Below are 23,100 nucleotides of genomic sequence, written 5' to 3'. Positions count from 1 at the left end.
AAATACATCTTAATCACTATTATTTGCAACAGCTTATAAAATTGTTATAAAAATCATGTCAGTATGTATTGACTGTTAAGTTTTTATTTAGATCAGTTTAAAACTGGACAACCTTGAAGAAATAGGATTGTTTTGATCATGTTTGCATAATTGCTGAGGTTAAATAAAAAGTGGCCATTTTGTTTTGGATGTCGGGGAAGTTGCATGGAGCTGGCTGGCTTCATTAGGAATCTGCAACCAAAAAAATTATGTTTCCAGCAGTATAATTTTCAAGTCTGTCAAATTCAGACAAAATTTGAACTCATTAGATGTTGTTTAAATAGCAATCGTAGCCATGTAAATGTCATTTAAAACTACTCATTTTAAAATTTTATTGCTCATTCATATTAGCAGTTATGATAGAACTCCCTTTAAAAGTGAATCTTATAAACAATAGCAGCTCTCTATCCCAAAGCAAAATAGTGCAGTTAAATTTATGCTTGATCCTGTTTATAGTGCATAGTGCTTGTACTTATGAATTCTGAAAGATGAGTGACAAAGAACTGTAGTTTGTTTGATCATATTTACCATATTGCATTATATGGTAACATTATCAGTATTTGTGTGAAGTAAATTTTCACGTTCTTCCTTTTATAATGAAAAAATATCAATTTGACTTTCCTTGGCAAATTTAACCAATAAACAACCAAGCCATACAGACTAAGCAGTTCTATGCTTCATCTCTGGTCATTATTGAGTTGGTGATCTCACTAGGGCAGCAGGGGGTTGCTAAAATTGGCCACAACACTGTTGGATTAGGGAAGGGAAAATTAGCCACAATTTCTGCTCTTGATTACTATCCAACTACCCTGCTGGAAGTGTGTGTGTGGGTGTTAGTACAGCATTGGGTTTAGTTGTGCAATTCCCTGTATTCAAATAGCCTGTGGTTACTGTCAAACCTTGCAGATGCATGATGGTCATTTGGCTGAGGTATTGGAGGGTGAGAGCACTGTCCATGGAATCACATGGAAAGGAGGGGAGAAAATTGTTTGCATGGTTGGAGAAGACAGGAATGCCCAGCAACACTTCAACAAAGTGGTTCAATTATATTATACATTTCAAAATCGTACATAAAACTGTTAATTGTACCAAATTTTGAATTATTTTAATCAGAATAAGTGTTCATTATGATAATGCATACAAATTTCTGTAGCAATAGTTTTTTTCTTCCCCATTCCCTTCGAATATCTAAATTTGTCAGGCCATCGTTTTACATGCTGAAGTGGTTACAGCCGGAAGAACAAAATGTTGCTCTCTGGTTTTGTAAGAATCACAGCCCAGTAATTAGCAAGCCTGCCTTTCACACATAAGGCAAGTATGATGGTATGTTAATGGCCTTGTGGGGAGCCTGCTGAAAGGAAAATAAAGGCACAGATGCAAAGCAGAATGTTCCAAATCATTCTTAAATATATTTGGTGCAAAGGACTGCATCACCGATGATGCAGACATTCTGAGATCCAAACAAACGTTATGCAAATCCAAAATATTTAAAGCTAGCACAGCTAGAAGAAAAATAAGAGTATTGTTAATGTGATGGAATGCATTTATTCTTTTGCATTCATATTATGTTTAAGCTTTGATAAAGCTGAATTTGCAAGAATCTACACAGTTACGGATGTAGCTAGATTACCATTCCCAAATGACTGTATCTCAGCCCACAGAAATGGAGATAAATAGAAAGACCTTTTGAGTACTGTAAGTGATTCAGTAATCATTCCGGCACAGTTTTCTGTCTGGTAGTTCTGCATTTGTTCCTGTCTTTCTTATTTAGAGTTTGTCCCTTTTTTGATGCTATGTTTTTATTGTACAATCTAGCATTCTGATTAATAATGACTACAAGTGTTTAATTGTTTTTGCTTTTTATAATGAAGCAATGGTGTCTATCTACTAATGTTAGATGTAATGTTTTCTCATTTAGTACACTTCAGATTGTAGGTTATCTTGTTTTCTTTTAGCTGTTTTAATATTTCAATTAAATCAGTATTTAGTTTGTCAACGCAGTTTCTCTAGATATTTGGTGGATCCAGAGGAATTATCAATTTTTTGCATTTATGCTGTAGAACTAAATAATACGTGTTCTTATTCTGCCATTGTAGGTCCCTAGTGTGTGCAAATTATAGAGGGTTTTATTTTAATTAAGCATAAGATAGAATTTACCATAAAATGACATTAGCTCTGAAAATTCCATGCAAGAGCATTGAAATATTCGAATTAATGTATAGTAAAATCATCACCATGCTGTGGCAACGACAGCCATGTTGTTCACAGCACAGTTTAGCTGCATAAACAATTTCCACGAGCATTGTTTCTTACGTTTTGTATCAATTCTTAAGGTAGCTATGTGGAACCCTGAATCTTGACAAGTTGCGCCAACAGCTACATCTTTAAAGTTTTGTGTACTCTTTGATTTATAGTATAATATATTATTTTATGTGCCACTTAACCTTTTAGTGGCAGATAATCACTTCAACAGCACAATGTAGAAAGGGATTTTATTAATATATTAGTATTCAGGAAGTGTTAAAGTAAGGGAATGACCTTGACAGGACTTTGTTTGAAGTAGTGTCAGGATGTTTATGGTATCATTTAAAAAGGCTTACGTTTCTGGAATACTTAAGTGTACTTCTTTATGGTGATTCTTGTTATCACTGTTAGTGAATATGACGCAAACTATTACTGTTTATTAACTGCCAATATACAATGTCTCGCATGTCTCTGACTCAATTTTATAACCTGAAAAATAAAAGTTGTTTAGACAATGGATAAATCTGACTATTAAGGTGATCAAGCGTAGTGGCATCAGTTTAAATTTAATCCCATTCCTTAGCACTTAAAACTCTGATTTGCTGTGGAAATACAGTCTTAAATGGTTCCGTTTCATTTAACAAATTAACACAGAGTGCAAAAAGAAATTAAAATCATTATGGAGAAACCTTTTGTAACATGTTAAGTATAAATTAAGTTAGTGCCATAATTAAATGTGAACATATTAGTAATTAAGAATTGTTATGAACAGTAATAGAATTACGTTTTAAAGCAGTCCACTCATTTTCTATTTTTATAGTTGCCTCAAGGTCCCGAAGAAAGCAATCTGATGGTTCTACATTGATGTATAATTCAGGACAGCTATAAATTTGATATTATCCACTTTTGCAGCAGTATTTTTAATGGCTTCATTAAAGAACAAATTTTGGATAAAGGCACTGAATGTACGGTAGCTAAATTTGCTGATGGCATTAACATAGGTAGGAAAGTAAGTTGTCAAGACGAGGTAAATAGTCTACAAAAGAATATAGATAGGTTAAGTGAGTGGGCAGATTTTTAGCAGGAGTGTCATGTGGGAAAATGTGAACTTGTCCACCTTGGCAGGAAGAACAGAAAAGCAGTATGTTATTTAAATGAGAGGGATTGCAGAACCTGGTGATACAGAGGGATCTGGGTGACCTGGTACATGAATCACAAATGGCTAGTATGCAGGTACAGCAAATAATTAGAAACTGAAATAAAATCAGACCACAATCAGATCAGCTAATGATTTTATCGAATGGCAGAGCAGGCTTGAAGGGCTGAATGGCCCACTCCTGCTTCTAAGTCCTCTGTTTCTATATATGTTCCTATAAATATTGTTTTCAAAAACTAAATACTGCAGGTGCTGGAAATCTGAAATAAAAACTAAAAACTCAGAAAATTCTCAGCATGTCATGTGGCATCTGTTGAGAGAAACATAAGATTTCAGATCGATGGCCTTTTGTCAGAACTGGAAAATATTAGAGATGTAAATGATTTTAAGCAAGTACAAAGGTGGGGTTGAGCAAAAGGGTAGGTTTTAAGACTGGGTGGAAGGCATGAGAGATTAAATAACAAATGGGATGATAGTGCAAGACAGAAGAACATAGTAATGGAACAAGAAACTGAAGATAATTGTAGAGGGCCTGCTCTTTAGTTCTTTCACTTCCCCACCAACCCCCAACCCCCAAATCTCCACGGTTTGTATAATTACTCACAAACCTGTTCACATCTCTAACCTTGTTCAGTTTTGGCAAAAGATCATTGACCTGAAATGTTGACAGATTAACTGCAAGCAATATCTCCAAGCATCCTGATATTGATAATTTAAAGGAGGAAATATGGCTGTTTAATGAACTGGACAAAATTGTTGCAGTGTTGTTGGAGAATATCACTTTTCAGGGTGTTAATATGCAATAGCTATGACACCAGCTGCAGAAAGTTGGCCATGTGGATATTTTCAGCATGTTTTAACTGAACTGATGATTAAACCTACAATATATTGTCAGATTAACACAGCCCGCAAAGGGAACACACTTAAAGTCATTGGGTGGTTACAGAACAGAAGGGGGCCCTTTGTGTACATGCCAGGTCTCTGTAAGACCAACTTGGCTAGCCCCATTCTCCGCCCTTTCTCTGTAGCCCTACGGTTTTCTTTCTGTTCAGATAATTATCCATTTTGGTTTGAAAGCAACAGTTGAATCTGCCTCCACCACATTGATGACCTTCCCTTAATCATTAGGTCAGAAGTGGGGATATTCAGTGATGATTAGAATTGAATGATCTGCATTTGCAACTCCTTCAGACACTAAAGTAGTCTGTGCCCACATGTAGCAAGACCTGGACAACATTTAGGCTTGAGCTGTTAAGTAGCAAGTAACATCCACACCATACAAGTGCCAGGCAATAACCATCTCTAACAAGAGAGAATCTAATCATCCCCCTTGATTTTCAGCAACTTTGCCATTGCTGAATCTCCCACCATCAACATCCTGGCAATTTCCATTGACTAGAAACTTAAATGACCAACCATATAGTTACTGTGGCTTCAAGAGCAGGTCAGAGAGTGGCAATTCTGTGGCAGGTCACTCATATCTTGCTTCTCCAAAGCCCATCCGCCATCTACAAGGCACAAGTCAGGAGTGTGATGGAATACTCTCCACTTGCTTGGATGAATGCAGTTCCAACAACACTCCATAAACTTGACACCATTCAGGCCAAAGCAGCCCACTTGATTGGCACCTCACCTTAAACATTCATTCCCTCCACCATCTCCATGATGCACTGCAGCAACTCACCAAGCCTCCTTTGACAGCACCTTCCACATCTTTGACCTGTACCACCCAGTAGACAATGGTAACAGACTCATGGAAACCCCAGCACCTGCAAGTTCCCCTCAAAACCACACGCCACCTTGATTTGGAATTTTTGCCATTCTTTCACTGTCATTGGGTCAAAAACCTGAACCAACTTCCTAAGAGCACTCTGGATGTACCTACATCACATGAACAACAGAAGTTCAAGAAGGTGGTTCACCACCACTTTCTCAAGGACAGTTAGGGATGGGAAAGAAAAACTGGACTTTCCAGCGATCCTCGCATCCTATGATTAGATAAAAATAAACAGTCTCTCTGACACTTCATGCCAGATCCTAATCATTCACTGGGTAATAAAGATTTTCCCCGTGCCATCTTTGGTTCTTTTGCCATTCATCTTAAATCAGTGTCCCCTGGTCCTTGACCTTTCTGCCAGTCTACTCTGTCCAGCTCAGTCATGATTTTAAACACACAACTTGAAGGAAAAGGTATTGGGGTGCAGTCACTGAAATTGCATTGGACTTTGTTGAGTATAGAAATGTCATTCCTTCATCTTCTAAAATGCATCCAATATTTTGGATAATCATATAGATGTTTTTTACTTACTTGACCTTCTATAAATAATGACTAACACTAGTATTGGCCAAGACCACTAATTTGCAGTGTTTGCAGAAAAATGTTTGAAAGTGCAGAATGCAAACCCCAGTACAATACTAAAATTCCCAGAAGCTTCCTGTAATCCAGATAATGAAAACGTTTTTTTGACTTATTCAGCAGCCTTAATTATGAATACAAGAGATCACAGAATAGAACGCCGAAAGCAACAGCAAAAGTTTCAGAAGACCATGTAATAAACAGAATTTAACTTATTCGGCATCTGTAAGCTGTGGCCCATCTAATAATTGATTTATTTCTATGGAAGTTTGTTAGACCTACTGCATATAATCAAAATGTGAATGCAATTAGAAGGCATATATACAAATTGTTTCAAAATAGTAAGTGATGGACAACCCACAACTTCCTGGAACAGCAAAATGAGTGCCCAATGCCATGAGTTAAATCGTTGTCTCTCCTGTGGCAAATTCATGCCACAATTTACTGGAAATCTAATTAGAGTACGCCATTGCAAGAATAATGATGAATCAAGAATGGTGCAGCCATTGGCAATTGGAATGATAATGTTCATAGGTGGTTAAGGCCATTTTGGTGAAAGATTGATTTTTGTTGATTTCATTGCTGTACTATTTGTTTTATTTTTTGTTCATTGCAATAAACTTGGCCTCATCCTGGTATAAGAAGGCACTAATTTTAGAGAAGGAATTGATTTTTAACCTTTATTAATGAGTCATTGAAGAAAAAGTTATTGAAGTCGTAGCAGACATTAAACCTGAAAGAGATAAGTATGTGTGAACATACAAATTAAGAGCAGGAATAGGTCATTCAGACCCCCGTGCCTGTCCCGTCATTTGATAAGAACCTGGCTGATCTGATTGTGGCCTCAACTCTACTTTCCTGTCTACTGCCTATGCCCTTTGACTCCCTTGTCAAGGGAGTCTTGAATCTAACACAGCCTTAAAAATGTTTAATGATTCTGCCTCCATTGATCTCTAGGGAAGAGAATTCCACAAACTAATGACCCTCAGAGAAAAAAAATCTCATCTTTGTCTTAAAATAGGAGACCCCTTATTTTTAAACTGTGTCCCCTAGTTCTAGTCTTTCTCAGAAGGGCAACATCCTCACAGCATCCACCCTATCAAGTCCCCTCAGGATCTTATATGTTTCAATACGATCATGTCTTATTTTTCTAAACTCCAATGGATACCTCATTTGAAATTATAAATACATTTATCACATTTAGCAAAGATTGCTCCAATTAACTGACAATATTTGATCATTTCATTGCAAGAGCATCAACACTTTGTGGAGTCAGATTATTGGCCCACTATTGCTTTGGCACTACAATTTCCACGAGGATATTAGGAAAACACCTTTTCCGACCTTTTATCAAGACTCCTTCATAAATCAATACAAAATATAATGAACTTCCTGCCAACAATCAATTCCAGTGATACCATTGGTATTGAAAATGTAATTATGTGGAGTAAAATCAGATACAAAGGACCTAAGGGTCATGCAGTTATTAACATTTACACAATGAAAACTTTTTAAAACTTGCTTGGTCACAGCATTTTGTTTCCATTAAAGGTACTTGTTCAAAAAGTTACTGATAGATTCAGAGCTTTAGTTTAATTGATTGAAACTAATTTAAAACTGTGAAAGTGAATATGCCTGGAAACTACAGACTGCATTGATGCTCCAATATATTGTGGAAGTATCCCTTTATAATTGTAATAATTCTAACAGATATTGTGCTCAAATTGATACTTAAAAGGGAAGCAGAAACTTGATTTACTTTCTGATACTTGAAATTGCATGAACGTACTTTACATGGACAGCCTGGGGTTATATAAAACAGACTCTTTACAGCAGATAGTGATGGAACAATGGGCTGTGAAAACATCACAACCAGGAACCACAAACTTCATTATTTCAAAATCTAAATGACAGCAGTGATCAAACTGACCAACATGGCATTACTTCAGGTATTTGACAGTTGCCACTGATTTTACTGTGGACAAAGTGATTTCATTTTGCAGTCTTCACTGGAGATCAAAGGTTACGGGGAGAAGCCGGGAGAATGGGGTTGAGAAACTTATCAGCCATGATTGAATGGCAGAGCAGACTCGATGGGCCGAATGGCCTAATTTCTGCTCCAATGTCTTATGGTCTTATCTTGGAGAAGCAATGCAGAAATCCAAGAAAACTATGAAGCGACATAAGTAGTGGCCTTTGTCACTTATGCTAAAATTTCCTCAACTTCTGTGCTACAATAATGGTGCATGCCATCAATATAGCGTTACTGTGGTGGCAATTTTCAGGAAATTCTGGGCCAATATGATGATTGCAAAATGCAATTTTCAGGAACTGTAAATATAAAATATTTGTTTCCATCCCTTTTATCATTCCTGAGTCATACATACCAAGGTCATCCAAGGTTGAAATCTCGTCTGGTTTGATCCTTGATGTGCTTCAAGCTAGCCATCATGCAATAGTGATTATACAATCAGCATCTCTGCATTATAGGGTAAAAATTAGCCAAAGCTCATGCTCATGATTACTATCCAGTAACCCCTGTTGAATTGGGGATCAGATGAAGACAGGATTGGGCTCAGTTGTAATGCAGGACTGTTCCTTCAGGAGAGAAAGGAAGAAAATGGGCAAGAAAAATAAATTAAAACAAATCTTAACTGTCACAAGCAATTTGAAGTTACGTTTTTCATATCAACTGTAACTGAAAGACTTTATATGTTTATTCATAGTCCCTACAGCTCAAATGGTTTCTCCGCAGAATAACCAAATGAAAATTTGTAAAGAATGGAAAACTTTTCCAATTGGTATAAATTATATGCTGGGGAAATAACATCCCAGTTAAGCTTTTTGTCTCCATTAAGTTTATATCTTTGACCTGCTTTGACTAACCACAATGACATTACCTAAGATGGAATATGTATGCTCAAAGCTAATAGATGACATCTACTAATAGGATAATTGACTAATAGTATCGCTGATGGCTGCTATTAATCAGCGTATTCAATATATTCAGTGTGCGTAACTATTTTTGAAATCTTTTAATATTAGTGCCATAATTTGCTGTCAGAGTATGAGGCTGATGTCACTTGTGCAAATGATACAGCAACTCAAGGGACAGATTTGCAGTTAAACTGAAATATCCAAAAGTTGCTGTCAAATGTTGAGTCGATCCACTGTAACCTTTTAAAAAAAACAGCATCGTGTTGGCCTCACCATTGAATTATATTCTAATCTAATGAAGTTGCTGTATTTGCATTGAATTCACTCATTCTAATTTATACTTCCTCCTCAGTCCTTGGGCTGTTGATTTCACAGTCTTTCAACCTGATTGGTTAAGAAGATACACAGTTGCTTGCTCTTTTCACCAAGGTCCCCTGTTGCCCTCACTGTGATGTTATCTGCTAGCATTTCAGCAACTTGCCGTGATTTTAAAACCTACATGCAAGGACAACTCGAATATGACTCTGGCAGATGTCATTTGATGCCCTGCTACAACAAATTATGGCCCATTGCTAAAATGCTAATATCCCGAGACAAAGGCAATTGATGCATTGTAATTTGCTAGTGTGTCCTCAGAATTGAGTCACCACATTTAAAACTGTTAGCATTTTTGATTGCCCCTAATGTCTTGCTACATCACTTTCCATGAAGATTTATATTCTGACAGGCTAATTTATGTTTGTGGGTTATCTGCATTTAATTGGCAAGTGGCTATTTTCATCTGAACATTAGAAATAAAGACCTTGCATTTATACAGCACCTTCAGACCTGAAGAATTTTACAATGTTTTGCTCAAGTAAACTCTGCAGTTATTTGTCCCCTTCCTACCATAGCTGTAGGTAGAGCAGGACAAGGAACATTGTGAACAAATTTAGAGCGGCAGAATTGTTTAGCATTATCCAGAGGGATTTTAACTTCTGTTATAAGGTCCAATACATTACCACTAAATGAAGATGGAGTTAAGAAGTAATTATTTGCTGCCTAAGCCGGTATTTATCAACAATGCCAAAAATGAGAATTTATTAGATTTAGTGATTAATAAAGAGCTGGAGATGATATTTAATCTCTGTGCCTACTAACAAGTGACTACACTTCAAAAGCAATAACAAAAGGCAGAACCCTTAAGTGCATCGACGGGCAGAGGGAGCTGGGTGTACAGGTCCATAGGCCACAAAGTGGCAACACAGGTGGATAAGGTAGTCAGGAAGGCATATGGCATGCTTGCCTTCATCGGCAGGGGTATTGAGTATAAAAGCTGGGAAGTTATGCTGCAGCTGTATAGAACCTTGGTTAGGCCACACTTGGAATATTGCGTGCAATTCTGGTCGCCACATTACCAGAAGGATATGGAGGCATTGGAGAGGGTGCAGAGAAGGTTTACCAGGATGCTGCTTGGTCTGGAGGTTATTAGCTATGAGGAGAGGTTGGAGAAACGCGGATTGTTCTCACTAGAGTGACAGAGATTGAGGGGAAACATGATAGAAGTTTACAAAATTATGAGTGGCATGGACAGAGTAGATAGTCAGAAGCTTTTTCCCAGGGTGGAAGAGTCAATTACTAGGGGACATAGATTTAAGGTGGGAGGAGAAAACTTTAGAGGAGATGTGCGGGGCAAGTTTGTTACGCAGAGGGTAGTGAGTGTCTGGAATTCGCTGCCAGAGGAGGTGGTGGAAGCAGGTACGATAGTGGTGTTTAAGAGGCAGCTTGACAAATACATGAATAGGATGGGAATAGAGGGATACGGACTCCGGAAGTGCAAAATGTTTTAGTTTGACAGGCAATATGATCGGCGCAGGCTTGGAGGGCCGAAGGGCCTGTTCCTGTGCTGTACTTTTCTTTGTTCTTTGTTCTTGAATTGGTTATCCTAAAACTATGATAACGATAAGACACTACAGAAATCTTAATTTATTTTTCTTCCATGTTAGGTGGCAGCGAACTATCAAAGAAGCATTGATCTTTTGAGTAGCTTGTCAGGGTAGGTTGTATATCAAAATAAGGAAAAGGCTGCTGAACTAAATAGATATTCTGTGGTAGATTTTAATGCCCCCTCCCCTTTCTGTTGGAAACTGGGCAAGGGGCAGTTAACATGGAGCAGAGGACATACCCACTTCATTTATATCTGTTCTTGGCAACAGCAGTTTTTAATTGCCAGAGGCAAAGAGATCCACAAGATCATGCCAGCTATTTTTACCTAAGGCCTAGGTAATGATAGAAGAGTGATACAGCACAGAAGGAGGCCTATTGTGCCTGTGCCGACTCTTTGGTCCATCTATATAATTAATCCCATTCCCTGCTCTGTTCTCATAGCCATGAAATTTTTTTCCCTTCAAGTATTTACCCAATTTCCTTTCGGGCAATGCATTCCACATCACAACAACTTGCTACATTAAAGAGTGTTTCTCGATATCGCCTCTGGTTCTTTTGACAATCACCTTAAATCTATGTCCTCTGCTTACCAGCCTTCTACTGCTGGAAATGGTTTATCCGTATTTGCTCTATTGAAACCATGCATGTGTTTGAGCCAGAATTTTGAATACCTGTCTCAAATCTCCTCTTAACATTGTCCCTCATCCCTGGTACCATTATAGTAAATCCCTCTTCTGCACCCTTTGAAAGGCTTCGGCATCTCAAGTATGTGTGCAGTGGTCCCAGTCGTGACTGGGGCAAACTTTCCAAGTGATGGGAAGGAGTATGGTTGGATACACATGGTGTGTATTTTTGTCTCCATAACACACATCTTTTTCCCAGGAGGATCCCTGCACAGAAACCAGCCTGATTGAAGATCTTTACCTGTCATCCATTGTTCATGGAACATCATAAGGAGAAGTCTTGAGGAGGCTTCTAAAGCAAGGGAGAAAAATGGGAAGGCGGGATGATTTTGGGAGGTGATGCTGAAGGATGGGTCTCTGATGGCTATACTGAATATGGTAAGCAGATCTCAAGTCAGATGACTGGACAATATAAGCCAAAACATTGAAGTCAATATCCTGGGAAATGACCATCCAGTGGTGCTTGGCGAGGATGGAGGTGATAGGTGCATGGGACTTGATGTCCAAGAGGACACAGGAGAGATTGGGGAGATAAAATTAATAAATATGTAATAATGGTATTTAACAGACACAACATGCATTGGAAGCAAGAGGACCCTATGGGGTAGATTTTTAAAATAATGTATTTGGGGTTTTCTTATGGGTCAGCAAGCAGGAGTGCCCCCCAGGCCCCAAAAGTAGCCCTTGGATTTCTCCTCTGCACCCCTCACTCTCCAACTCACACCCCCAAGTTACTGTGATTTTTCAGCTGATCTCCTCTAATTCACTTCTGCTGGAGATGGTTCCTGCAAGTGCCTGGCCTGGCAATATTCTCCGAAGCATCCAATTTTAATGACCAGGCAGTTGCTGTCCACTTTCCATTTTGGTCGGTAAGTAGCCTGCTAATGAGGTCCATTTATGAAGATTGGCCAAGTCACTCTGCTACCACTCCCAGATGTAACTGGCCACTTGCTAGGCTGCATCCTCACCAAAGAGTAAAAATCAATACTTTGGGCTGATTTTTTACTTAGCTGACGTATGTGGGACTTTGTAATAGATAGCATATCGCTATGTTGTGAATTGGATTTGGCTAAATTGGATGAATGAATCAGTCTTTTGTAGATGTAATTTAATGAGAACAAATGCAGTTGTTTGTATGGGACTAAGAAACTACAAGTATGTTTATAATATGCAGTTATGCCCATTAATAGAAGTTCATTAAAGGAACTTGAGGAGCAGTAGTTGATTACTTGTTAATTTTTTTTTAGTGCACTAAACCTGAGTTTTGGGAAGACGAATAGTGTGCTGGATTGTTTTGCTAGAACAATTGATTGCAAAAAGAGTGTTTCTGCACTTGGCAGCATAAAACGTTGATATTAGGGTTTGTGTCCAGTTTTGGTCCCAGCACTTGACTGATTGTTAAGGCTCTAGAGTGTGTGAAAAGAAGGACAACCGAGATGATACCAAATCTTAGGTCACTTGTTTATGAAGAGAGGCTCTAAGAGTTAGGGTTATTTACTTTAGAGAAGTGCAGGGTTATGTTATATAGATCTGTGGCCGGATGGTAAAGTATGAAACTAGATGCAAATCCTTTTCTTGACAGTCCCTTTATTTACAGAATGCAGCATTACATATGTCTGCCTCCTACCTACTAACCCAGTTTCCCAGCAGCCTTTCTTTATAAGTGCTCTAATGATGTATTTAAACAGTGCCCTTCACCAGGATACCTTAACAATATAATTAACATACTATTAACAGCTTAGACTGGATATGATTCAAGTTATTAAAATTATGAAAGGCTTGGATAGAGTTCACTAAAAAAGCTATTTGAAATGGACCAGGAATGTAAGTCTAGCTCTCATGCTTATAAGAACCATTGGCAAAGAGTTAGAAATGCCCTCTGAATTCAAAGTTTGGTAGCATGCTAAATATTTAAAAAAAATAATTCTTGGCATATGGGTGCCCTTTAAGTAAGTCCATGTTTTAAGTTGCCTCAATTGATGTCGTTCCTCTTTAATGTCAGTCAGTTAATGGGGTCCGTATTTGTGTTTAGCTTTGAGAGTTTCATTTTAAAGCCATATCATGCTGGGTCTAATATAGGATCACGTGGCCCATCGACACCATTTTAGAGCCATCTCTCCGGAAGCCTGACATTCCTTCTCGTCGACGGTCTGGCTTGTGGCCTCTCCCGCTCCCTGACCCTCCTGGTCACTGCCGACCAGAGAGGCCTTGTGGCCTCTCCCACTCCCTGACCCTCCTGGTCACTGCCGACCAGAGAGGCCTTGTGGCCTCTCCAGCTCCCTGACCCTCTCGCTGCCCCTCCAGCTTGCAGCTTACTTCCTGCAAGTCACAGCTGATCTTCCTGCCTTTTGCCAATCATCTCCAGAGCCCGCGCTCACAGCGAGGATTTTGGGGAGAGAAGCAGCAAGCGCGAGAGGTGGGGAGCAGGAGATTCAGTGAGAGGAAGGGTCAGGGAGCAGGATGCATGGCAAGCAGGAGGTTCACCAAGCAGGATTGGCGGGAACCAGGAGGGTCGGGGAACAGGAGAGGTAGCAAAAGGGAAGTACAGAGTATCAGTGAGCAGGAACCTCTATGACCAGGAGGATGCTGTTTCATTTACCTGTTTATAGGAATTTAACAATGTAAAGTATTTTAACCTACAGGGTATAATGTTTTAATGTTTTTTTTTCTGATGAGATGGGTCCTACAGAACCTAACTACAGCTTTTACATTGGTTGTAATGAGAAAATCTGATTCACTAAAAGTTGTTTCATTAAAAGTTTGTTTCACTTAAGGTTGCACTTTTACAAAATGCAACTACAATTTTAAGTGAAGACTTACTGTATCTTCACAAATTCCTGAGGGAAGAGGGCATTGTCAAGTAGATGGCTAGTTAATTTAGATTGAGGTGGTATTTGTGTAATAGCAGTTTCCTAGAGCCTGATGATTGCATTAGAGAGATAAAGGAGTTTCCCAGAGATTTCCTGATCAGCCAACATTTGTTTCCCCCCATTCTTTTTTTGTTGCCTGTTCCAAGAAACAACAGGGGTAATTTTTATCTGAATTTCCAAGTTAAAACCCAGTGGATCAGGCAGAACACTGACTTTACACCATGGCCATTATTAAAATCAGACATGATGTAAAACCAGCATTGCTCCCAATCCTGTCCATTTTCTAACTGGTGGATTACTTAACATTACTCCCATGTTTTTCGGCAGTGGGGAGACTGTCCAATATTTGACCGATCGGGGTGGTGCTTTTCACTTCCCATTTGGATGTTTGGAGATCATTCAATGAGAATTCTTGTTCATTTTGGGAAATTGTCGTAGATTTGCTAAAGTTCCAGTTGATAGTTATTAAGTATCGCTCAAAATTGAAATCTTCCAGATTTCATTAGGTGTTGATAATAAAATAAAGGTGTGCTAAATTTGGGATTAATTTGGTTACCCTATTGAGAAGCTTTAATATAATATAGGAGGGGTATTATAATTCAAATGTATTTTAGGACCTTGTAGAAAAGATGGGGAGAGCATTACTTGGTAATGTACCATTTAAAAGAGCTCATGCAAAATGGATGCTATTCTGACTAAATTTTTAAAAAAACTTCTTGCTCTTTATAGGCCAGGATTTTACGTTCTGCGTGTAGGCATGTGCCTGACACGCCCAAGCATAATATGACATGCAGTGACGTTGGGCGTGTGTCGCGATGTCATTGCGCACTTGTCCGAAATTTCATTCGGCGGCCGTGCACCATGTCAGCTGTGCACCCACCAATAATTGAAAGGCCTATTAAGGCCATTAACAAGGTAATTAACTTGAAATTTACACTGCCTTCCAACATAACGGTTTGCCTGCAAGCGAAAAGGCCAAGCGGCCTTTACAATTTTTAGGAAACCTCATCCACGGGCAGGATGAGGTTTCCTAAAGTTAATACAAATTAAATAAAAATTTTACTTTGAAATTAAAAACATGTCCCATCTCATGTGACACAGTCACATGAGGGGATATGTTTTATTAAATTTTTATGGTCTTTATTAATTTTTTTAAAAAGCGCTTCAATCTCCCTGAGGCAGCTCCATGCCTCAGGGAGATTGAAGCGCTCTTTCGCCACATGCGTGAACTGCACGCCAGGCCCACACTCCCTCCTCCCCCCACCTGCACAGGTAGCGCTGAGCGCTGCCACTCGCAATCCATGCAGGTTGGACCTTAATTGGCCCACCTGCGTGAAATCACAGAGCGGAGCCGATCACAGTCGGCTTCTCGACTGCCTGTTCCTGCTGAGCATGCCCGATGAGGGGAAAATTCTGGCCATAAAATTTTATATATTATCCAGGATACTTCAAATACATTTCAAAATTATTTCAAATTAATACGGCTGTTATGAGGAGAAAAATATAATATTACAACAGAAACAATATTAAATAATGCTAAACATGTTGTGATTAAATATGTAGTGAAACCACTAGATAAAAAGTTTGATTTAAATTGAACATAGGAAGTGGCCATAAATGCATCACTAATAAAATCTATTTGGAGTTATTAAAGTGGAGCCAAGATATGATATGGTAATCAAGTTTTAAATTACTTTAGTGTAAATGACAATATCACATCATTATATTTTATTCAATAAAAGTAAGCTACTTTTTTCTGATGTAACTGATGATTTTTTACTACAAGGGGAATGAGTAAGGAAGAATTGTATACTCAAGGCAAATTAATTTATAATGTATTGCTGTTCATCCGATTTTGAAGAAAGCTAACATTTTAAACAAACTTAGAAGTGTTAGCTGTTTCATAGCTTGTGCTTTTTCTTCCTATAAAAATCCTTTTTGTATGGTCACAGTAGAAATTGAAAATTTAAGTTTGTCCTATTTTTGTCTATCCTGTTTCTCCATATATCATTCTAAAGAAAAGTTTAAAATTGCATTTTAATAAGTGCTGTTTATGGGCTGTTTATTTTTAAACCTACTTGGGAGCAGTGGCTACTTGGAACCATCATTTACCTTCACTTTAAGGTGCCAGGTGTTGTTTTCAGTTCTCCCTAGTGTTGATACTGAAGTTCACATTGTACTATACGCTAAGCTGAATTTTTGAATCAGTCATTATCATCATCTGTGACAATACATTGTAATTAGTAGAAAGACTGATTAATTGATAAATGGGGGGCATTTTGGAAGCATCATTGTAGTTTCTTGTTAGCAAAAATTGATAAAGTTGTGTAGTTACTTCAGAAGAGGACTGTGACAACATGCAAAAAAGACATTTAATGAACTTGCAAATGAACTTCAATATAGATAAGTGCAATGTGGTACATTTTGGAAGGAAGAATAAGGTGGCCACATACCTTTTGGAAAATATGTAACTAAATTGGCAGTGGAACAGATGAACCTGGGGTACAGATACACAAATCACTAGAATTAGCAACAGAGGTTAATAAAGCATTTTTTTTTTAAAAAAAAGCAAACAAAGCACTGGGCTTTATTTCTAGAAGATTGAAATTGAAAAGCAGAGAACTTATGTTAAACTTGTATAGAACCATGAGTAGCCCTCCCTTGAAGTACTGTGAATAGTTCTGGTCTCCATATCATAAAAAAGATATTGAGGCACTGGAGAAGGTGCAAAATAGATTTACTAAAATTATTCCAGGACTGAGAGATTATACTTACCAATAAAGATTGAATAACCTGGAGCTCTTTTCTCTTGAAAGAACTGTGATGTGACCTGATGGAAGTCTTCAAGATTATGGAAGAGTTTGATAAGGTAGACATAGAGGAGATGCTTCAATTTGTGGGTGAGATCAGAATTAGGGGCCATAAATATAAGATAGTAGTTCCAATAGGGAATTCAGGAGAACCCTGCTTACCTAGAGAATAGCTAGAATGTAGAACTTGTTACCACTAGAACATGAAGTGTACAGTGTCGCTGCATTTAGGGGAAGCTACATAAACATACAAGGGAGAAAGGATTAGAAGGATATATTGATGGGGTTAGATGAAGAAGGGCGGGAAGAGGAGGCTTGTAAGGAGCATAAAAACCTGTATAAACATGTTGGATTGAATAGCCTGTTTCTGTGCTATAATTACTTCATAATTATAAGAAGATAGCACCAACGTCAGAAAAATAATCCTTTCCCTGCATTAGCCTTTGGAAGTATTCTATTTCAAGAGAATTATTAAACTAGGATTGGAGGGATGCACAATGAATTTTCCAACGGAACTTCCATTCTACGTGATCTTTGTGCTGGCAGAAAAGGAGCAGCAGAAGAGTCAAAGGAAGGTTGCAGTGTCTGGAAAGTTCGTAGAGGGGTGGGGAGAGAGGCTCTCTCATGAATGGAAGGAATATTTGCAGATGTTTCTGCAGGCCCCAAGCTCTGTAGGCTGCCCTGTGATGAGATGAATCTGTTACAGGTGTTGGTGCATTTCAGGGCAGTGGATCCAGCCATTTGTTGCACACTTGGAAGGGTCATGTATTTGTATCTGATGCTCTGCCTATATTTGTCTCATTAAGGCAGGAATGCTGAGGTCATCCATTGTTCTGCTAACATGTCATATGCAAGTCACATAAGTAGATTTTAGGTCAGATGACCAAATGCTTGATCAAAGAGGAAGTTTTTAAGGAGCGTCTTAAAGGAGGAAAGCGAGGTATCAGGAGGCAATTCCAGAGCTTTGGGACCTATGCAACTGAAGACATGCCCACCAATGGTGGAGCAGTTATGATTGGGAAGGCATAAGAGGTCAGCATTAGAGGAGCACTGATACCACTGAGGGTTGCAGGGCTGGAGGAGACTCCAGAGTTAGGAAAGGGCAAGGCCATGGAGGGATTTGAAAACAAGGGTGAGAATTTTGAAGTCAAGACATTGCTTGACCAGATGCCAATGTATCTCAACAAGCACAACAGTGCAAGAGGAACAGTACTTGCTGAGAGTTAAGACAATGGCAGCAGAGTTTTGGACGACCTCCAGTTTATGGAGGGTGGAATGTGGGAGAGCAGCCAGGACTGTGTTAGAATAATTGAGAGTCCAGAGGTAACAAAAGCATAAATAAGCTTTTCAACAGCAGATGAGCTGAGACAGGTTTGGACAATGTTACTGAGGTTGAACTCGGCAATTGTAGTGATGGCACAAATATGAGGTCTGAAGCTCTGCTCGGAATCAAATACGATACCAAGGTTGCAGACAGATTGTCCTAATCTCAGACTGTTGCCAGGGAGAGGGATGAAGTTGGTAGCTAGGGAATGGAGGCAGAAGGCACCTTCTTCATAAGCAGACATGGATGGAAGGGGCTGAGAAAGTGAGCAGGAGCTGTGTGGCCTGTCAACAGAGTCAGTGGACCAGGAGGATTCAGGATCTCAGGAAGGCATGACACTATCAGATGTCAAGCCACACACTCTCTCTTGCACAGCATTCTCCTGCACAACACAATTCAGTTCAAGATACCTTGCAGCTCCATTCATTCCTCTCTCTTCAGGAACCTCCTGTGGCTGTCTGAGATTCCAATACTCCCAGTGACCCTCAGCCTACTGCCCTCTCACATCCATGCCTCACAGTCACCAAACACAGGTGCTGTTCTTCACTTCTTTGAACACAAGCCATTCCTAAAATTCCCACTGCCCTGCTTTCCCTCATTGCAGGAGAAGAGATCACAGGACTTGCAAGAGTTGACGATGTAGGGTTGTGGGATGCAGGGAGTGGGCCTCCAGTGACAGGCACCTTGTTGGCAATGCCTAGTCCACTGGAAAGATGGTCTTGCACCATGTAGATAAAGATGTCATCAACGATCTGCCATGACAGGCTGAGCCTCATGAGGCTTTGGTGCTCACACGTTGGGATAGCTGGTCCTCTATTGGGGGCCTCAACTCCTTGCACCTAAGTTTCTGTGACCATCTTCTCCACCCTGTTGAGGGGCTACGGAGAAGGCAGCTAATGCTACTGCTAGTGTGCAGTTGGAGCATGTTGCAATGAAAAACTAGCTGCCCTAGACCCTCAGCAGAGGAGGACCGTATAGTTTCATCATCTGCTTCTGTGCCACTCTGAAGATTGGCGGCAGAAAGTGCAGAATGAGGGTGGGTGAAATGGTGCTTAGGTGAAATGCTTTCAAGCAGTTGGCACTCACCTTTTAAGCAGTGATAGAAGGAGTGCTTTGCAAAGCAGCCTGGCCATATCTGCAGCTCTTCAGTGCAATTGATCGATGCCTTCACAGCTTTAGTTTCACAGATTCAGTTCCTCCTGGTATCCTGTCACCTTCCAATGGCCAGAGACCTCTCCCCTATTGGGAAAGAGGGATTACCCTGGGAAAATCCTTCTTAACTGCCTCCTTAATTATTTCAGTTGCTTCCCACCTCAGATGTGGAAATTCCCAACTTCTGCGCCAATCCGCCTTTGGAAAAGCAGCCAGAGGCAGGAATGTACCTGCAAACCCCACCCCCAAGGGCATGGAAAAGTCCCCCTGAAGTTTCTGAAATTGTTCATTTAGCTTGTTACAGGCATCAATGAAGTTAACCTTAATTATCTTAAAATGAAACTACTGACATGCAACTATGGTGCACAGAGTCAGACTGTAAAAGGTAATTTTAGGACTAAAATTAGAAAATTCTTCAAAAAAGATTGATAAATGTGTGGAATAAGTTTCCTGATAAAACAATGGATTAATTTCAGAAATTGAATCATGCTACATGGGAGGGAGAAGGATTAGGATTTCTTTAGATGTATGACCTATGATTGGCTGAAAGGCCTTTCTTATCTGTAATAATCTTATGAGTCAGTGCTCCTAGACAAATTTATCTTTGAAGAGTTACAAGTTTAAATTTCAAAATTCAAATTAAGTGACATTGCAAGGGTTTGTTAGTTTTTCACTTTATTGGCTACTCTTATTATTTGGCATGAAGGCAACTTGATGACAACAGTGTATTGACTATAAGGGAAAGCTCTTTTAAGCAAATGTAGGGGAAAAGGGAAAATAAAAAGGAGGTAAAAACTTGGAACATACAGGAAGTTTGTGGCAATGGATAGAAGGAATAACTAGAATAACAGAAACCTGGTCAAATCAGGCATGAGCTGGAGGCCAAAGTACCAACCCCCTGAGCCTTTTAGAGGGGACACAGAACAACAAATTGGAGAGGGCAAGAAGATAAATTCCATGACTAATACAGCAGGCAGATACAGTAAATGAATTGAGGTCAGTGAAAAATTGTAATCATTGCATGTTAAAAACCCATCGGATGGTAAAAGATGAAAGATAGGAAAACAATAATCATAAATATCATGCATGCTATGTCCTGACCACCTATTATCCAAGATATCCAATCATAGTTGTATCCATTTGATCCATGTGTGTCTGTGTTTTTTTGTAATATACAAGATCTACTTCAGGGATGCAGTAATGTGAAACTAAGCATTTCAACCATTTTTTGCCTGTTTTTCTTCAGTATTTTGCTGATGCTTGGGTGGAGTGGGGGTATATTTTAACCTAAACAAATTGGCAGATTTGGGATGGGTAGGGGATGTTAACGCCTAAAACAATGAGTTTACTCATCCAAACTCACCTCCAATCTGCCCACATCTGACTTCAACTGAGACTAGAAAGTAGGCAGGCTGTCAGCCCACTCCAAGGAGGCAGTTGGCATATGACTTATAATGAGGTTGCGAGTCTCCTGACATCCATGTTCACTGTGACTTTCAGGTCCCTTCCTCCTCCTAACTCCTAGTATAAGTAATTAAAAATTCAGCCATTAGTTTCCCGTGAGCCTTTATGCCCTTTTCTTTTAACTCTCTGTAACCTCTAACATCATTACCAGTGAACTGAGCTGCTTGGAAGAAGTTGGACCAGTGAATGGATACTCGGCAAATTAAACTACACGTGCAGTGCTCTGTGTCCGCTAGGCAGACTCACATCTGCAGACAGAGTGAACATTCCTCACTTTGGTAGTTATTAGTACAGGTTGGGGGAGGGGAGACACCAGAACTGATCACAGCACCAAGACATATCAATGCCTCCCAAGAACAATTGTATTTATATAGTGCCCTTAATGTAATAATGTAAGGTGCTTCACAGGTGCATTATAAGGCAGTTAGAGGCAATATTAGAGCAGATGGCCAAAAAGCTTGGTCATAAAGATAGGTTTTAATGAGCATCTTAAAGGAGAAAAGAAAGGTAGAGATGGAGAGGTTTAGGAAGGAAATTCCAGAGCTTGGACCTAAGCAGCTGAAAAACAGCCACCAATTGTGGAGCAGTTAAAATTGGGGATGTTTAAGAAACCAGAATTAGGTGAGTACAGATGTCACAGAGTGTTGTGGGGCTGGAGGAGATTTCAGAGATAGGGAGGGGATGAAGCCATGGGCTAAAAATATAACTCTGTTTCTTTAGTATGTCTGTTACAGTGTTGTATACTTTCAATAGGATTCCATAAAAAAAGACATGCTAGGATGATCAATTATAGTGTACCCAAATCTATTACACCCTTCAAGGTCTCAACTGTAGCTTCATGTTTTGGAAACTTGCTTGGCAATGATCATGGTGAGCTGCCTTTGCAGTGAGGCATCAGTGAATTAGTTACAGAGCTGTGCCAGCTTTGCTGCAGTACTATGGAGATGGGGTCATGTAATGGCATTGAAACAACAACCTAATGCAACACAACTCCCATTTCAGCAGGCACTAAAAGGTTGAAACCTTACATTTCTTCCAATTTTGTCTCAGTTCTGAGATTCCCCTCCCCCATCAGCCTTGGGAAAGGCTGCTAATGGGTTAAGATTATTTTGAGATTTTCCAGAAGCTTCCAGAAATTTTGTCTCTCTTTTTAAATATCCTGATTCTTTCAAATTTCACATGATGCAATTATCTATCCTCATTACTCGCAGTCACCCTGAGTTCATCCATATCTATAGTTGGACCAATGCATAACTAAAAGCCATTGCAAATTCTTTTGTCCTCCTGAGCTGACCATGGAAAATTGATCACTTCAAAATATAATTTCGAACTATTAAGTGTAAACTGTTCCTAGATTGGAAAATCAAGACTTACGAGGCTTTTAGATCGGGACTGATATTGATTTCATTTTAATTTTCTTTGGATGTTTGCTAAATTTGGAAGAAATTCTTGATCATTGAAAATGGCTAGCACAACGATGTGGTTTAATAAAGGGTTAACAAACATTCTTGGAAACTGTAGACCAGTAAGTTTAACATCAATTGTTGGGAAATCCTTTAAATCATTTTGAGATGTGGTTAATGAAAACTTTGTGTAACCTGCCAATATTGAGTCAGGAAAAGAATAGTCATCTAAATACATAATTATTTCAAAGATACTCAGATGTCATGAAGAAGTGAAATATGCTAGATGTTTTGGGAAACCATTGAGAAAGATTCCACATAAGGAATGGTAGATGGAGTGGTAGGCAGTTGGCTATCAAAAAGGGTTGGGCTTCTTAGAATTTTCCAGGAAGATGTTCCATTAATTTACATTACTTTATTCTTCCACTGGAAATACAGGCTAAAATTCAATATCAAGTAAAAGAACAATCTTTATGAGTTTTTCATGGTCTGTCTTTGTATTGCTGCCAGTATTGGGTTTCTTTAGTTTGTTAATGAGACTAGGTATATTCAAATAAAATGTGCAATTATATTTAGAATCAAGCCCCAATTTTAAATCTGTAATCAACATTTACATCCTTAAATTGCAATTTTTTTCTGTTTCATTGTAACTTGACAACTTAAAGCAGCTGTGTGCTATTCAGAATGCAATCCCTGATCCCTTTCAAAAAATGTTTATGTCTACTGAACATTTGTC

General features: G+C 39.0%; 1 protein-coding gene across 3 annotated transcripts in view; it reads left to right on the top strand.

The window, feature by feature from the left end:
* prickle2b (prickle homolog 2b) overlaps positions 1-23,100 on the top strand; it is a 164,848-nt gene that overhangs the window by 5,593 nt on the left and 136,155 nt on the right. Inside the window, exon 1 of one of the 3 annotated variants that reach the window (XM_041192671.1) lies at positions 1,516-1,734. The exons of the other annotated variants lie outside the window; for them this stretch is intronic. The gene's annotated coding sequence lies outside the window, so the exon portion shown is untranslated. Of the gene's footprint in view, positions 1-1,515; positions 1,735-23,100 lie in introns of those variants that run through there. 3 annotated transcript variants of the gene reach the window in all.

Source organism: Carcharodon carcharias, chromosome 7 (assembly GCF_017639515.1).
Source record: "Carcharodon carcharias isolate sCarCar2 chromosome 7, sCarCar2.pri, whole genome shotgun sequence".
In the NCBI taxonomy this organism is placed as follows: Eukaryota; Metazoa; Chordata; class Chondrichthyes; order Lamniformes; family Lamnidae; genus Carcharodon; species Carcharodon carcharias.
The sequence above is the reverse complement of the archived record's forward strand: the minus strand, read 5'-3'. Positions and strand labels throughout refer to the sequence as shown.